The following is a 17,148-nucleotide window of genomic DNA, read 5'->3' on the forward strand; positions in this document are numbered from 1 at the left end:
CTATAGACAACAGTAAGGCTAACATATTCATACTAAAAGCCAAAAAACTTTTCATAGAGACTTTACATAGGGCACTATTTCATATATAATTGTCTTTATGTCAATTTTTATCAATTTGAATGTGTCCTTGCTGAATAGAAGTAAAAAATATATATATATATATATATATACAGTGAGGAAAATAAGTATTTGAACACCCTGCTATTTTGCAAGTTCTCCCACTTAGAAATCATGGAGGGGTCTGAAATTGTCATCGTAGGTGCATGTCCACTGTGAGAGACATAATCTAAAAAAAAAAATCCAGAAATCACAATGTATGATTTTTTAACTATTTATTTGTATGATACAGCTGCAAATAAGTATTTGAACACCTGAGAAAATCAATGTTAATATTTGGTACAGTAGCCTTTGTTTGCAATTACAGAGGTCAAACGTTTCCTGTAGTTTTTCACCAGGTTTGCACACACTGCAGGAGGGATTTTGGCCTACTCCTCCACACAGATCTTCTCTAGATCAGTCAGGTTTCTGGGCTATCGCTGAGAAACACGGAGTTTGAGCTCCCTCCAAAGATTCTCTATTGGGTTTAGGTCTGGAGACTGGCTAGGCCACGCCAGAACCTTGATATGCTTCTTACAGAGCCACTCCTTGGTTATCCTGGCTGTGTGCTTCGGGTCATTGTCATGTTGGAAGACCCAGCCTCGACCCATCTTCAATGCTCTAACTGAGGGAAGGAGGTTGTTCCCCAAAATCTCGCAATACATGGCCCCGGTCATCCTCTCCTTAATACAGTGCAGTCGCCCTGTCCCATGTGCAGAAAAACACCCCCAAAGCATGATGCTACCACCCCCATGCTTCACAGTAGGGATGGTGTTCTTGGGATGGTACTCATCATTCTTCTTCCTCCAAACACGTTTAGTGGAATTATGACCAAAAAGTTCTATTTTGGTCTCATCTGACCACATGACTTTCTCCCATGACTCCTCTGGATCATCCAAATGGTCATTGGCAAACTTAAGACGGGCCTTGACATGTGCTGGTTTAAGCAGGGGAACCTTCCGTGTCATGCATGATTTCAAACCATGACGTCTTAGTGTATTACCAACAGTAACCTTGGAAACGGTGGTCCCAGCTCTTTTCAGGTCATTGACCAGCTCCTCCCGTGTAGTTCTGGGCTGATTTCTCACCTTTCTTAGGATCATTGAGACCCCACGAGGTGACATCTTGCATGGAGCCCCAGTCCGAGGGAGATTGACAGTCATGTTTAGCTTCTTCCATTTTCTAATGATTGCTCCAACAGTGGACCTTTTTTCACCAAGCTGCTTGGCAATTTCCCCGTAGCCCTTTCCAGCCTTGTGGAGGTGTACAATTTAGTCTCTAGTGTCTTTGGACAGCTCTTTGGTCTTGGCCATGTTAGTAGTTGGATTCTTACTGATTGTATGGGGTGGACAGGTGTCTTTATGCAGCTAACGACCTCAAACAGGTGCATCTAATTTAGGATAATAAATGGAGTGGAGGTGGACATTTTAAAGGCAGACTAACAGGTCTTTGAGGGTCAGAATTCTAGCTGATAGACAGGTGTTCAAATACTTATTTGCAGCTGTATCATACAAATAAATAGTTAAAAAATCATATATTGTGATTTCTGGATTTTTTTTTTTAGATTATGTCTCTCACAGTGGACATGCACCTACGATGACAATTTCAGACCCCTCCATGATTTCCAAGTGGGAGAACTTGCAAAATAGCAGGGTGTTCAAATACTTATTTTCCTCACTGTATATATACATATATATATATATATATATATATATATATATATATTTGCCTAGATCTTTTTCACACAGACATACGAAAACACTGACTTCAGCTTCTGTAAGTGACGTGCATATGGCATTATATATATTTGAGTTCAATTAATATGCTGTTATAATTAAAAAAACTACCTATGTCAAAACAATGTAGAAATTCTTAATTTGAGGGGAACTGCTGGACACTCAATATATTGCCCTCCTTTGGTTTAGCCTACTTTAGATGATGAGTTTAGAGACAAGAATAAACATTTAGAGAGACTGACTCCATGAAGAGACATTCTGGCAGGCAAAAAGACAGAGCTTCATTCAGATATCTGTGTTTAGGACATCTGCAGGAAAGTAATGTATAGAGTTATCATAATGTACACATAATTCAAAAGTTAGATCTTTAGACGAGTAAGACTATATTGTGACTTTGTTTCAGAGACCATTCAGCGCTAATAAGGAAGAAAACACAAGGCAACTGTAAGGTTACCAAATAAGGAGAGATTTCAGATAGAGCAGCACAGAGAAGTGCTTTGCAACGCTAATAAGGTAAATTGTTTATCATATAAGTAGCAGCTGCCATTGAACCTTGTAGATGCAGAGTCACTAGAGGATGCTTCTTTCTAGGACGTTGTCTGCAGTCTCTCAATGTTTCAGACTTAACAGGAGAACTACTGCTTTGTGCTTTTAAACTCTTTTAGACAGTTCACACTTCAAATAACCTTATAAAAAAATGTATTTTATTGTATTCAATATTTTCAGTATCTGTCTCTCCACCCTTTCAGTCATGAGTTTTATTTGTATAGAAAATATAAAACCACTGACTAATTATTATCTGATGATTTAGATTAATTATTAATGGTCACCATTATATATAATTGTCCTTGTAAATTGTATTACTAATATTGGTGTTGAAACTGTTTGTATTGAAATGGAACGGTGCAGAACTGGCCTCATTACAGCCAAGGTGAGTAATGCTGTGCTCAGCAATTTCATGTCATCCAGCCCTACTGCTGACTAGTCCATATTTCCTGTAGCTGTGGATACCCTGTTTTTAACGCGAGGCTGGAATATGCAATGATGGAGACACCTGAGATAACAAGATAACTAGCCTACAGTTATCTCCATGAAGAGATTTCAAGCCATCCTTTATTGCTGCCCAGCACAAAGTGTACAAAATAAATTAATTTAGGCAAAACTTATTTCTGGGTGTCTAAGTAAAAGTACTGTCTTTAATATCAAAGCAACCCAGATTGCACATACCATATACACATATCGTATATAGATAGGTAGGTTAGACTGCAGAGACGCACTTGAAATAAATTCCATAATTTTTCTAATGATGTAGCAGGCAGCGCCCTCCAATGTTCAACGAGAGTCATTACAGCACTCAAAAACATGCACCTGTCATTTAACACGTGCGATAAACATTTATAATATAATATAATATAACGAGATCTTATGTCTTTAAAACGACATATTTTCTTGGCCTTATAAGGACATGTGTAGTCATGTACAAAATATGCCTTTATCCACATAAAATTGATAGCACACTTCTACGTTCAAAAAGTAAATAGTATTCAAATAGTAGCAGCTCCCAATCAGGCAAAATTAATCAATGAGGCCCTTTTTTTTATATATATTTTATATAGGCCTATACGTTTTTTTTTTATATAATATATTATATAAGATTTATTTTTGTTAATAGGCTATATCTTCATTACCTAGAGATATAATTAAACAAAAAGTAGTCAAAACACATCTAACAGAACATAGCCTAAGTTGTTTATTTTTTACAACATTGTGTTCTTATTTTGTTTAATTAACGAAATGTCAATCTTCGTCTTTATAACAGAAGATACAATACAATACAAAAAACTTCAAGACACAGCCTACAATCTTCACATGTATAACGGATTGTCAGCTTATAAACAGTCCGTTGTGTGGTGGAATAAGCAATGCTATGTAGAAATATATGGTTAGTATCTTAATTTAAACTTTATTTTATTATTGTATTAGTTCATTAACTAATTATGCTAACTCAACTAATTTAATGTAAAGAGCTGGATACTAATTACTAATTATATAATTTCAAATATTAAATGTAGGCTATTGATTAGAGTTGCCATAGACTAAAGATTTTTCTAGACTTGTAGTCATCAGAGAATGTCTAATAAGACGAGAAGTTTCACCATAAATTGTCTCTGGTTTCACTCTCAGTAAACTTCCGGCTTCTGAACTGGTTGCAGTTCCACTCTGATTCCATATGAGGGCGCTCACAGGACGAGTGCAGAATGAATGGAGGTCTATGGCGCTATACACATCAAAATCCACTTTTCTCAGGATATAATTTTTTGTCTAGTAATTTGAATGTTGTATTCGAAAGGAAATGCAAAGAAATTACACATTTGCTTTAAAAAGTCTTTTAAAGTGTCAATGACGTCATACACATCGTACGACCAGAGATACTGCTTTACGGCAATCCTTCAGTCACTATGGTGCTTTCGCGCTCTGCACTTTCTTTTCACTCGAGGCATCGACAACACAGCTGACACACACAGGTAAATACACGTGCTAGAAGAGTTTTTGTTTTGTTTGTTTCTGGTCCCACTTCGGATGCCACGATGCCATCAAGCGGTATCTCTGGTCGTTATCAGTTCTTCACTGACCAATCAGCATTCATTAGCAGAATGCTAGCGTGTTATGGGCAACAACAACTCAACCTGTAAGAAATCAAAAGGACTTAAGTACTCGTTCATTCAACTTTCGACCTCTATAACCCATGTTGAACTTGCAAAAACTACAATCAAATCTAAGATTTCTCAACGGCAATCGGGTGAAAGAGACAAATTTAGCCGTCTAGCCCCATAGACTCCCATTCATTTTGCACTCATGGCGATCACCCCCAGTGGAACTCTGGTGGAACTACAACCAAAATTCGGTACAATAGAACTTAATAGGGAGTGGGCAGGCTCAGCCTCCGTAGACGGGCTCTGTAGTCATTCAAGCAATTAGGACTAATCGCACGTTTGTGTTCAATCCTGGGTGCATATAGCCTAGTGATCAGTACACTCTGCACTGACATTCATTGCTTTTCAGGTTATTGCGACCCGAGTTCAAGTCCCGGTTCGTCAAACTTTCTTGATACTATACTGTCTTATCATAATAAAAGGCAAAAAAAAAAATTCTTTAAACTGATGCAAGTTAAGCTCCATCCACACACAAAAATAAAATCAGCTTTTTTAAGCCATTACATCAACACCTCTCATAATGGGAGTGGGAGAACGGATTCCGACATCTGTTTTTTTTTGCCGTTGGATTCTGTTCCCCCCATATTTCTGACACACTGAGGTTCTAATATTTATCAAATTGATGCTGTTTAAGCTCAATCCACACACAGAATGGAATAAGCATATTTTAAGCCGATACATCAACACCTCTCATCATTGGGGTGGGGGAACGGAATTCGACAGCTGAAATATTTGCTGTCGGATGCTGTTCCCCCTATGTTTCTTACACAATGAGGTTCTAATATTTATCACATTGCACTTACCTGCTATTCCCAATAGCCTAGTGGTCGGTACACTCTGCTCTGACAATCATTGCTTTTCAGCTTATTGCGACCCGAGTTCAAGTCCCGGTTCGTCAAACTTTCTTGATACTATACTGTCCTATCATAATAAAAGGGAAAAAAAAAATTCTCTAAATTGATGCAAGTTAAGCTCCATCCACACACAAAAATAAAATCAGCATTTTTTAAGCCATTACATCAATACCTCTCATAATGGGAGTGGGGGAACAGATTCCGACAGCTGTTTTTTTTTGCCGTCGGATTCTGTTCCCCCCATATTTCGGACACACCGAGGTTCTAATATATATCAAATTGATGCTGTTTAAGCTCAATCCACACACAGAATGGAATAAGCATATTTTAAGCCGATACATCAACATCTCTCATCATTGGGGTGGGGGAACGGATTTCGACAGCTGAACTATTTGCCGTTGGATTCTGTTCCCCCTATGTTTCTTACACAATGAGGTTCTAATATTTATCACATTGCAGCAATTTACTAACCTCAATAGCCTAGTGGTCAGTACACTGACAATATTTATTTTTTTAGCTTTGGGCGACCCGAGTTAAAGTCCCGGTTCGTCAAACTTTCTTGATACTATACTGTCTTATCATAATAAAAGGCAAAAATATATATTCTCTAAACTGATGCAAGTTAAGCTCCATCTACACACAAAAATAAAATCAGCATTTTTTAAGCCATTACATCAACACCTCTCATAATGGGAGTGGGGGAACGGATTCCGACAGATTTCCCATCATTTAAGTTATGGTGAGTACTGAACTCTTTGAGTTGAGAAATACACATTATAATTATCACTAATATGTGTGTGCATTTTACTTGAGAACCAAGCAAGTTGACTCATGTAACCATTTGTTTATTATATCGCAATCGCATATCGCAATCCCCAAATCGTGTGTGTGTGTGGTGTGTGTGTGGTGTGTGTGTGTGTGTGTGTGTGTGTGTGTGTGGTGTGGTGTGGTGTGGTGTGTGTGTGTGTGTGGTGTGGTGTGGTGTGGTGTGGTGTGGTGTGGTGTGTGTGTGTGTGTGTGTGTGTGTGTGTGTGTGTGTGTGTGTGTTCGTTCCTTTGGAGGGTGTGGTTGTCAGGTAGGGGAGGGGGGCCCATGAACATGGGGGTACTAATCCAGCCTTGCCTCTGCCATGTCCTTCGCTATAGCAGACAGTTAAGTTTAGCTACGACTAAACATAAACTCCAATAAACTTAAACAGTACAACTATATTATATATTAAACAAAATTACATTTATGTGTATTTTCACGCCTCTGAGTGTTTTAACTATAGGGTAGGATACTGCCAAGTTGTGCACATTTTTGATTATGTATTGATTTTAAACAATTGCCTTATACTTGCACTGTAAAAGAAATTCTAACCTTCCCAACTCAAAGTTTTCTAGTGACTGGTCACATCTAAATTTTTCAATTGGCCCAAGTGAAATTCTGTAAACTTAATTTTATCAATTGTTGCAATAGTCTGTTAACATTGGCTCAATGAGAAATAATACATTGAACCAATTGAAAAAAAAAATTAAGTTGACCAATGACCAAACCATGTTATTGGCCCAATTATATATTTCAAATTGTAGTAGCATTCTTTTTTTTGTTTTACCTAAACTAAAAATGTATATTGGTATATTTCACAAGAGGTACTTTGAGTTCATGAAACTGCATCTTAACAGTTTAAACATTAAAACATTTACAAATATCTGAAAGACTGCAAAAGTCACACACAAAAAAAGGACAAACGGGAAGTACTTCAGGGTTACTTCACTCATTGTTTAGTGTAATTTCATCAGAATTTTAGTATTCTCACAGGTGCTTTGAACTCATGATTTCCTCTTAAATGGTGAAGAAATGTTGATTGAGAGCAGATGTCCTTAAAGTCAAAGTTGTCACAAGAAAATGTGGCATTCTCCTTAATGCCAGTCTTTGGATGTACCCTCTCCACAGATGTGTTTTTAAAGCCCCAATTGTTTTAAAAATACAAATACATTCTGGGTGTAAAAAGGGAAAGGAAGATGCAGCAAGTTCTGTAGTGCTTGAAAAGGATGTCTTGGTGATATGCATGGATTGCATGGACTTCTTATGCTGAAAACCTGCAAAATAAATAAATGACAAAGCCTCCTGCATCAAATAGCTGACGACAAGTGACAGAACAGATTTTTTTTACATAACACTGCCAAATTTGATTAATTTATGTCTTTAAATCACATGCAGCAATATTTTTAACCTTAAAACATCTTAATGAATTTTAAATTCATGAGGATGTCGAATGGCGGATCCTGGCAGTAACACTGGCAACAAATGAATTGGAAGTCTTGCATATTCACGTAAAATAGCTTATACTTCTGCTTTGAAAATAAGGTGGATACATTAGCAGATTACAGCAAACAAATTTGGTCCTCGTTCATTAAATTTATTAAACTAGTCAATTAATGAATAATGTCAATGTAATATCATCAAATAATACTACGTTTTGAAGTAACATCAGCATTAACCCAAACACCACTTTTATTTTTATTGATAATCTTATTGTATTTGGCCTGAAATAAAAATGTTTTGAACATTAGTTCTGTATTAATAACAATAATAGTTCAATTCGTTTTTTTCCCCTAATTTAGAGGCTCCATATCTAATCTTGCCTAGGGCACTAAGTAAGCCAGAACCAACTGAGGATGTCAGGTTGAAGTTAATTTGAGTGCAGGTCTCAATTTCAACATAAAACCGAAAAACAAGGGTATTACATTATCGCGCCCGATAAGCATTCGCTAAATGTTACTTTTGGACGCAGTATATTTTACATACATAACACTGTATTTTGCAGAATAACAGTGAATTCACGCCTTTGCTGGTTTCATGATAGCATTTTATAACCTAATTTAGCCCATACTAATCTCTCAGTTACTATTTATTGAACTAAATAATTTTATCGAACTTTATTATGATTATATTAAATGTATGAGACACTAGGTAGGCCTATATACCTTTCTGTTATAACTGTTTTTTTTCTCTCTCTCTCAATGTAGGTCTGACCAAGGCTGGATTAGTACCCCCAGGGGCCCCTGGGCACTGAAGTTCATGGGCCCCCCTCCCCTACCTGACAACCACACCCTCCAAAGGAACACACACACACACACACACACACACACAGACAGACAGACAGACACACACAGACACAGACAGACAGACAGACAGACAGACAGACACACACACAATACTAAGGCCCACCAGGTGTGGGATTTTACATGCTAAATCACTTTTGGTCAAAAGCTGAATGACTAGTTCACAAGACACAAGACAACGATAAAAAAAAAAATTCTGAAAAGTAGGGCTGTATGATTTGGGGATTGCGATATGCGATTGCGATCTAATAAACAAATGGTTTCATGAGTCAACTTGCTTGGTTCTCAAGTAAAATGCACACACAGATTAGTGATAATGCTAAAATGTGTATTTCTCAACTCAAACTAGAAACAACAACTAAATGCACTGTGTTTTCAAATTACAGTTTTTTTCAATTGCTTAAGCACAATTTTGAAAACAGGGCCAGGTTTTTCAAACCCCTTCACACAATTAGCACAACACTACACCAAAGTAGCACAACCTCAGATCATTTGCAAAATGGAACACTTTCGTCAAAACTATACAATGTCTTATAAAACCTTATTTTGTTGTCATAACATAAACACAACCATCATATGGTCTAATTCTGTTTGAATCAGTTAAACACTCCTGTGCTCAACCTAAAACACTTTTAGCATTTACACAGAGAGAGTGTAAACACTACATGACACCAATTTATTTAATTACTCAAGTCAGCAAATACTGAACATTTCAACAAAACATTCATAACAAAACATTTTCCAGTTTTCATACAGTATTACCCAGGGCCGCGGGAAGTGGGGGTGCTGCAGCACCCCCTGTTTTCACAGAATTGTAAATGCAACGCATATGTTTGTTCATTAAAATGTATTAATTTTTAGCATTTAGTCATTTATTTGTAATAAACACTTTAAGTGGGCTATTTAAAAATTGTTATTTATATGTTAAATTATCTTTTTAAAACATAAGCGCAGAGTGTTGTGTAATATTGTGTGTGTGTGTGTGTGTCGAAAGAATTTGTCCGCAGCTGCTCAAAAAAACAACAAAAAAAAAACAGTCAAAAACCCCACTGTCAGTGTTTTGTAAGGAACAGGCAAATATGTTAAATATAGCAGGAGACATTTTAATCGTTTACTAATAAAACAGTTATTTTTTATGTCAGTGTCGGCTAGACAGATGAAGTTGACGACTCGCGATCTTCGCAGCGCCAGAGAGAAATGCACATTTCATACGAATTACATAAGCAGAGCAGTCTGTTTTCTTTCGTTTTGAATTGTTTTGCTTAAAAGTAGACATTTCAAGCTATCTATATGTCTTCGGTCTGTGAGGTAATAGGCTACCTTATAGGCCTACGCTGAGTTTCGGTTCATTTATGAGACGAGCTCCAGGTTCACCAGCGCCTCCGTGTCCTGATTATCTATTTTCTAATAGCCTATATTTACTTCTTATTTATTAAATCCAGACAATTGGTTGATGAAACATCGATTAAAATTAAGATACAATTAATACAAAACGAAATTAAATTTAAAGACAGGCTTTGTGCTTTCAGTTGAGGTCTCTGTGAAAGTTTTAAAACATTCTTTTAGTGCCGCTTTAGAGCGCTCACGTCCATAGCGGAGAACTGTCTGTAACATTTTTTGTGAAATAATTTTTTTTTAAAAATGCAACTTAGTCCAGTGCGAATTAGGCTATATATGTTTTTTTCTTCCTCGTGGCGCATTTTTTGACTGATATGCGACTCCGGAGCGACTTATAAAATAGGCTACGGTAAGTTATTTATTCTTTTTGTGCAAATGTCCCATAAAGTCCCATCCTTTAAGGATTAATTTATGTCCTGTTGACCGGTCCATTGCATTACGAATAAAAGCAGAATCAATAAAGTAAAAAATGTGATGTGCAGTCAGGTGGTTTGAGTGTGCGTGCGTTTTTTGACGAGTTTTATAGTCTTGATTGTTTCTTATTCAAAAGTGGTGACGACCCTGGATGACACACACAAATCATCATATGAATAGACATTTATAAGAACCAGTTGAACATTGATGTGCTCAATGTAAAACACTATGATGAATGGAAAACACTTCTTCTCCATTCATCATAATGACTTAGGCCTTTTTTTGTTCAGTGTTACTTCAGTTACACACAAGCACTACAGAACTTGCTATTGGTAATTTAATGCAACTTCCTTTCCCTTTTTACACCCAGAATGTGTTTGTATTTTTAAAACAATTGGGCCTTTAAAAACACATCTGTGGAGAGGGTACATCCAAAGACTGGCATTAAGGAGAATGCCACATTTGCTTGTGACAACTTTGATTTTAAGGACATCTGCTCTCAATCAACATTTCTTTACCATTTACTGTAAGAGGAAATCATGAGTTCAAAGCACCTGTGAGAATACAAAAATTCAGATGAAATTACACATCCTTAATTCAAAGTACCTCTTGTGAAATATACAAAAATTCAAGTGAAGTTACACTGAACATTTAAAGTAACCCTCTCCAGTTACTTGCATCTTGTGGTGTTTTTGACGTTTTTGCACTATAGCAAATATTTGATGTTTAATGTTTAAAGTGTTAAAGCTGCAGTTTCATGAACTCAAAATACCTAAATACTAAAATTTAGGTGAAATTTCTCTAAACACTGGGTGAGTACTCTCACCAGTTACTTACATTTTATGGTATTTTATGATGTTTTTTCAGATAATTGATGTTTTTCAAATTTGATTTTGTTCATGTAAGGTGCAATTCATCAGCTTTGCATATCTTATCAGAATCCTGAATTTAAATACATGATTTTTAAGGTCTGCTGTGCAGAATGTATTTTAAATGTATTTACCATAAGGTATTTTCACAATACTGTTGTAGATTTTATAAAATGTATTAAATAAACTATTATTATATTATATATATATTATATAATATATTATATATATTATATTAAATACACTGCAGAATGGCTTGAGTGTTTATCACTTTGCTACACTGTAAAAAAATTCTAACCTCTCCAAGTCAAAATTTTCTAGTGACTGGTCACATCTGCCCATGGCCCAAGTGCAATTCATGTTGCAATAGTCTGTTAACATTGGCTCAATGAGAAATAATACGTCAGACTAATTGAAAAATTTAGATGTGACCAGTCACTAGAAAATTTTGACTTGGGGATGTATTTTTTTTTTACAGTGTACTATTTTCAGAACCTTGATGTCATTTTTCAAAACTCTAGACACAAAACTCAAAACGGTTATCACTTGTTACACAGGCTGTCTAATGTTCAAAACATTGCATTGTGCATTCACATCTTTAAAGAAATCTTGTACTTGCACAATCTTTGGTTCACAAAACAAATTTACTGTGAAATACCATTGAAACCCACACACAAGCAACCGATAGTTTCACTGTGTCATTGTTCGTACAATCATTAAATATTGTAGAACAAAATAGGTGATACAGGTTTCATTATGGTACTACATGTACAGTAAATACATCTCTGTAAAAGTACTGCAGTAGAGAATACTACAGACACAGTGGAATCATTGAACAAAGTTTGTAATATATTGATGCAAAACCCTACAGTACAATCACAACATAGGTTTATTTGAATCAAATCAAAAATAATTAGCTATGAAATAGAAAGACAGTACTGTAAAACATCAAATGCAGTGTTCCTCAACTTGCTTGCTTGTACTGTAAGAAACAAAACAGGAGTCATTATCTATACAGTGCAGTACTGTCAATATTGTAAATAGTCTGAAAAGGTGGTACAGTATTTGGGACCATAGACACAGTGTCTGATGAAGCATTATGATAAAATATTAGGCTACATCCATGGATATTGTAGTCTAATTGGTTCATGCTCCACGCTAATTGGTGGCAATGAATCTCGTTATCTTGAAACTTTCATGATTTAAACATGGAAGATTGTTTGTCTGTTTCCATACAACTATGCATTAAGAGTAATGCAACAGTTACTTATTTTGAGCAGCTGTATCAATTGATAGTTAGATCATTGTAAGGAAATGAATAGAAATGTAATGTGTGAATTGCCTTTTGAAATAGTAGTACTTTGATGTTAAGTTGTGTCATATTGAACAGGTGATTTTTGTTGAATGAACAAATGATCTAAGTTCTCTTACGAGAGGTCTCTCGTACTGCGTAAGAGTATATTACGCTAGGGGAAAATCCTTTTTCCGCGAGATATTGAAGCCAAAAATTATCCTTAATTTTGTAATAATGCAAAACGCGTTGCGGCAGCATACAGACATAGGCAAGACGGCTCGTGCGTCTATTGGCTGTTCTGCGGCAACTGCAGCAGCTTATCGAGCGAGGCCTAGCGCCGAAACGGGCGTGGCCTAGGCCTATAAATACAGCTCGCAGGCAGCTGATATCTGATTTTTCATCCTACAAGCGAAGCACACGCATCGCTGGATCTGGAGAGAAGCCGCGCCGTCTGAGGAAGCCTTTTCAGCGGGACGAGTCGTCACTGAAGTCGCTGGCCGTGCCGCCTTCAATCGCCTTCCCGCTGCGCTATCCGGCGCTCATATCCTTTCACTCTCTGTGTTGTGTGTGAGAGCTGGAGGTAGCGTCTTTTTAAAGATGCCTTCCTGCGGCTCGTGCAGAGCCACACTCAGCGATGGGGACTGCCACGTGATCTGCGTTTCCTGCCTGGGTGAGGATCATGCAGCTCTCGCGCTCGCTGACGGCGGCTGCCCTCATTGCGAGCTATTGCCCATGGTGACTCTGCGGACTTGCCTGGCATTTTTCGCAGAGACTGCACCCCCGCCCGCCGTGGCACCGCGCCGTAAAAAACGCCGTGCTCAGCGGGTTCCGGAACCTTCTCCCAGCCGCCAAAGCTCGCCGGTTCGCCCGCCTGCTTCACCGGCTTCGTCAGCTTCTCTTCCTGACGGACAGCGGCAGCGGTCTGCCGCCGCTTCTGTCGACAAAGCTGTCGAGGAAGCCCCGCCGGGAGAAGATGATTCCTGCTCTATCCTGGCGTCAGGCAGTGAGGACTGGGCGAGCTCTGAGGATCTCGCGCCCCCTGCCCGTGCATCGTCAGGTAAAAGAGCTAGCATTGAGACAGAGCTCATGCGCGTACTCGCACAGGCCGCGGCGAGCCTCGGCCTCGAGTGGTCTATGCCTGAGCAGCCTGCTCACAACCGGCTGGATGGGTACTTTCTGCCCGGGGAGCGCGTTTCGCCTGCGTCCAGACCAGCGCCCTTTCTTCCTGAGTTACACGAAGAAGTCGCTAAGTCCTGGAGCGCCCCCTATTCAGCTAGAATGCGCCCTTCTGTTTCTTTGGCATTCTCCGCTGTTGACGATGCCAAGAACAGAGGATACCATTCGCTGCCGCCGGTCGAAGAGGCGATAGCAGCCCACTTATGCCCGCCCTCCGCTGGACGGCGCTCTAACCTGGCGCTACCCTAAAGCTTGCCGCACGACGTCAGCCCTGCTCCGCCGCACTTTCTCCGCCGTCGGGCAGGCTGCGTCAGCGCTGCACACCATGGCCACACTGCAGATTTTCCAGGCCGATCTCCTCCGAAAGCTGGACGAGAAAGGACCAGATGCAATCTGCGTGCCAGACTTACGAAGTGCTACAGATCTCGCTCTCCGCGCTACTAAGTCTGCTGCACAGGCCATAGGACGGAGCATGGCCTCTCTCACCGTGACTGAGAGACACCTGTGGCTAACGCTCTCTGAGATGTCCGAGCGCGCCGCATTCCTCGACGCTCCGCTTTCTCCTGCTGGCCTCTTTGGATCTTCCGTCAAGGATTTCGCGGAAAGATTCGCCGAGGTGCAGAAAGCGTCACAGGCCATGAAGCACTTCCTACCGAAGCGCTCCAGTTCTGCAGCAGGCCGTGCGAAACCGTCTGCTCAGAGCTCACAGCCTCAGCCTCCTCCCACCGCCGGCACTTCGCATTGCCGACAGGCCTGAAGCGCGAGACCGCGCTCTCGCTCATCCAGCCACCGCCCCGCTCCGCGTGGGCCACAGCCTAGGATTGTGGTGAAGCCCGAGGCCCCGAAGTCATCCTAGCACGCCTAGGGAAACGACGGTGTTCAAGTCCCGCTGCAGCCGGACCTCCACCAAAGCTCATCGCTCGTCCAGTTCCAAAAAATGCGACTGGTCCAGTGTTTTTCGCAGTCAACAAGCCGGTTCCACTACCCGCTTGCCTGCACACAAATGCCGTTTTCACGGCTACCCAGATAAATCCCAAAAAGAGTGTATTTTCTGGTGTCCCGGCCACGGCCGATGGTGTTATATGTGTAGACAAAATGCCCACTGCCCAGTGCCCATTCCTACACACAAGCACAGCCCGTCACACAGGGCTCGCGCACATGAAATCGACTCAGATCGATTGCGCATTAAACGTAGTAAATGTGCCCACTACCCAGTGCCCACAAACACTACGTACTGCATGTCTCAAGGTTTCTGCAAAAACGAAACCAACGTGCATTCGCTCTGCTCAGGCGGACAATGCTCTCAGTGTTGTAAATGTGCCCGCTATCCCGCGCCCACATCCACGCACAGACATGTCAGTTCCTACGGGACTCTCCCAGCCCTCCCCCTCTCGGTTGACCGCCGCAGAGGGGTCGAGCGCGGGCAATCTGCCCGCTGTTATCAGCGCGCCCCCTGCCTCAAATGTCATGAGCGCGATGCTTATGTTACAGCACACCGAAGCCCCTCTGTCGCTGAGCGAACGGAGCGCGCTTTTGCGTTCAACCCCTAGCTATTCATGCGGATGCATGGGCAAGGCTGCCTGGGGTTTCGAAGTGGGTGCTAGACATTATAAAAAGAGGCTATTCGCTGCAGTTTCGCCGACGCCCTCGCCGCTATGCGGTGCGTGTCGAAACCACGGTGAAAACAGAAGTAGCACATCTACTTCGAGCCGAAATTGTGAAACTATTGAGCAAAGGAGCCATAGAGCCCCTCTCTCAAGCTCAGAGCGAAGGAGGGCTATACAGCAGATACTTCCTGGTACCGAAAAAAGATGGGGGTCTCAGACCCATACTAGATCTAAGGCAACTGAACAGGGTGCTTGCGAAGCGACAGTTCAGAATGCTCGAGACCAGAAAAATCCTCACGCAAATTCGCCGAGGAGATTGGTTTGTGTCAATAGATCTGAAAGACGCGTATTTTCAAATACAAATAGCGTCAAGTCACAGGCGATTTTTGAGATTCGCCTTCGAGGGCCAGGCATATCAGTACACAGTCCTGCCGTTCGGCTTATCCCTAGCACCCTTGACATTTACGATGTGCATGGATGCTGCGCTCACACCCCTCAGACTACATGGCATGTGAGTACTGAACTACTTGGACGATTGGCTGATTCTAGCTCAATCTCACTCGGAGCTCGTAGAGCACAGGACCATTTTACTCGGTCACCTCGAGAATCTGGGTCTCAGAGTCAATTGGGCGAAAAGCTCTCTGTCCCCCAGGCAGATAATATCTTTTCTGGGCACAGAGCTGGACTCGCTGTCCATGATAGCACGCCTATCACCACAGCGTACACTGGACATTCAGCGCGCGGCGAGCTCTTTCCGCTGCGGCGCATCTGTCCCGCTCAAGAAATTTCAGAGGATGCTAGGTCTCATGACCTCAGCATCATCAGTGCTTCAGCTGGGCTTGCTCTGCATGCGCCCACTGCAGTTCTGGCTGAAAGCACGAGTACCACGCAGAGCGTGGGCCTCCGGTCTGCTTTGTCTCAAGGTCAATCAGAAATCACAGCTCTGAAACCTTGGAAAGCAAACGACTGGTACCAATCAGGTGTAAGCCTGGGAACTTCCACGAGGGTGAAGGTGGTGTCTACGGACGCATCCACCTCGGGATGGGGAGCGCTGCTCGAGGGCAGACTGTTCTTCGGCCAATGGTCAGAATGGGAGAAGCTTCTGCACATAAACTGCCTCGAAATGTTGGCAGTAGACAACGCGCTGACGCGTTTTTGTCCCCAAATAAGAGGACACCACGTCCTGGTCCGTTCGGACAACATGTCTGTGGTGTCCTACATAAATCGCCAAGGCGGCCTCAGGTCCCGGAACCTGCACAGGCTAACAGAACGCCTCCTGGTGTGGGCTCAGCGCAACCTGCGCTCGCTGAGAGCGGCGCACGTGCCAGGGCTCCTAAATATAGGGCCAGACAGACTGTCCAGGAACAATGTTCCGGCAGGCGAGTGGTCTCTACACCCACAGACAGTCCAACTGCTGTGGAAGAAATTCGGCAGAGCGGAAGTAGACCTGTTTGCGTCTCAAGAAAACGCTCACTGTCTGGAATTTTTCTCCAAGAGCAGGGACGCGCTGGCTCATGTATGGCCCCGCCGCCCGCTCTATGCCTTTCCCCCTGTCTCTCTCCTGCCTCAGGTGATAGAGCGAATCAGGGAAGAAGGATGCTCAGTACTGCTCGTAGCGCCGTTCTGGAAAAACCAACCCTGGTTCCCAGTTATGATGCAGCTAGCGAGCACTGCCCCGTGGCCAGTGCCAGTGAGGAGAGACCTCCTCTCTCAGGCTTACGGCTCGATTTGGCATCCTCACCCAGAGCTGTGGTCCCTTCATGTTTGGGCCATCAACGGGTACCCGCTGACCTCCCAAAGGGAGTGTTAAACACGATCACGCAGGCTAGAGCTCCGTCTACGCGACGTCTCTACTCCTCAGTGTTTTCTGGCTGGTGCGTAGC

Source organism: Rutilus rutilus (assembly GCF_951802725.1).
Source record: "Rutilus rutilus genome assembly, chromosome: 20".
NCBI lineage: Eukaryota > Metazoa > Chordata > Actinopteri > Cypriniformes > Leuciscidae > Rutilus > Rutilus rutilus.